Here is a 2,033-nt window from a genome sequence, read left to right on the forward strand (position 1 = left end):
TACAATCCACTTGTTTAGATACTGTTGACGTGTCTCGGCCGGACAAGGCACATATCCCGGAGGAATCCACGATCCAGCCCCTCCACGCAACACTTCTCACGGACAGCGCTGCGCTCCTGACCCGTCGGGCTCCCTATCCTCGTTTTCACAACGAACAGAAACAAAATGAGCTTTTCGCCTTCAACGTGCAGGAGGAAAACTCTGTCTACTCTCGCCTATACAACGACCTGTTCTCTCTTCGTCGTCGTCGTAGTGAAATATAGTCCGCTCTGGAACTTGCTATAGCCGAAAGTGAGCCTCTACGTCCGTATGAGCCGAAGGCAGCTGTTGGAAGACAGACTGACAGAGTAGTAACAGTATCTTTCCTCTCTAGTAGCCTATTCTCCTCGAGTGACTGCTCTCTCGACCAGATGAGAGAGAGAGAGAGAGAGAGAGAGAGAGAGAGAGAGAGAGAGAGAGAGAGAGAGACACAGAGAGAGAGAGAGAGAGAGAGAGAGAGAGACAGAGAATCAGAGACACACACGCAGACAGAGGAGACGGCAAAAGCAATGGTGATCTCTGCACCATCATAATCCCATTATGTCCGCGGCAAAAGGCAGGTGGCTTAATCGGTTGCAAAATACAGGGGGTTGTTGTGTTCTGATCTGTTTGGGGCCCGTGGCTGTATAGGCTACTATATGCCTTTTGCACGGTAACACTTTACTTTAAGGGACGAATTCATACACGTAATTAAGGCTTAATTAAGGCTAATTAAGTACAATACATGTAGACCTATATAGCCTAAGCCTACTGTTACCTCTTCATCTAAATACCAAGTCTGAAGTTATAAGTATCCTTATCCTTCTGTGCAGTTTAAGAGGGCTGGGTTAAAGGCTATACATGTCTTTAGCAAGGCCAATCCAACAACTCATCTCCTCTAGAAAACATGTAATTGTGAAGCAGAAGTCAAACAGCATTTTTCAATGTAATTGTAATCTGAGGTGAAATGTCCCAGCAAATCAAAGATTGACGCAGTTATCATGTGTTTGATGACGACAGCCCAAGGTCGTTGGGGTAAAAATTAAAACAATTTAGAGAAGAAACAGAAATAGACCTTTTTCACAGGAGCCATAATAACATAAATAGTTAATGTTACCAATGATAGTTACGGTCAAGGTCATCAAACAGGGTGCTATTGTGCATGTTGTTGGCTCATTGGAAATGCTATATGCACAGCTAAATGGAACAGAGCCATGAATAGTACAGTTTCATTGGTAATGCCTGACAAAGATGTAACATTATACAACTATTCATGTCAATATGGCTGCCATGAAAAAGGTACAGATCTTACTGTCTATTTTTTTTTTAATTGTGGGACATTAGCTGAGATTGGGATTCACTCAGCCAGTCAAGCTGGTAAAAGGGAGAACCACTTAAAATCCCAAATTGGAAAATATAACTTACCATAAAGCAGGTATTCCTAATGTGGGCATAGGCAATACATGAACTAATAAATCACTGCAAGCAGCCTCAAACGACGCATGATATGCCTGTTCAAAGTTTGCATTTTCAGTTGTGTATAGTAGCACCCCTTTGATCAATTGAAGTAAGATTTGCCCAAATGCTGTTTGGCACGGCCCTCTACCAAATTACAAAGTTTCGTAGAAATTGGCACTTTATGGGCAGAATAAGTACAACATTCATTGACTCACGGAGGCTTCATTTCTCAACATTACAAACTTTTCATGAAGCAGCGTTTTAGCTATATCGGTCCCATGTGTGGAAGGATTTTCGCAGATTGCAAGAAATGCCAGGAAGGGTTAGTGATTAAGTGTTTTTCATACAATTCAGAATGGCACAAGATCAAAGAGGAAGAGCTCATGGGTCACAGTAGCAAATGTGTTACTCATGATGAGAGCCATGTGTGTAATGAAGTTTCATGCGGCTGAAGGTCAAACAGTGCATGAGTTATGCCTGGTGGTCAAATCCTGCACTCTAAATTTCAATCGATTCCATTAGTGCCAATGGGAGTATAAGATTAATTTCTTGGCATG

The 2,033-nt window shown here is 42.4% G+C and overlaps 1 protein-coding gene across 1 annotated transcript in view; it reads right to left on the bottom strand.

Moving 5' to 3' along the window:
- Positions 1 to 320, bottom strand: part of LOC310874472 (protocadherin-15-like) — a 282,612-nt gene extending 282,292 nt beyond the window's left edge. The window contains exon 1 of the mRNA XM_083787282.1: positions 1 to 320. This exon is cut by the window's left edge and continues 30 nt beyond it. The gene's annotated coding sequence lies outside the window, so the exon portion shown is untranslated.
- Between the last annotated feature and the right edge of the window lie 1,713 nt (positions 321 to 2,033).

This window comes from Protomyctophum parallelum (assembly GCF_964188405.1).
Source record: "Protomyctophum parallelum genome assembly, chromosome: 17".
NCBI lineage: Eukaryota > Metazoa > Chordata > Actinopteri > Myctophiformes > Myctophidae > Protomyctophum > Protomyctophum parallelum.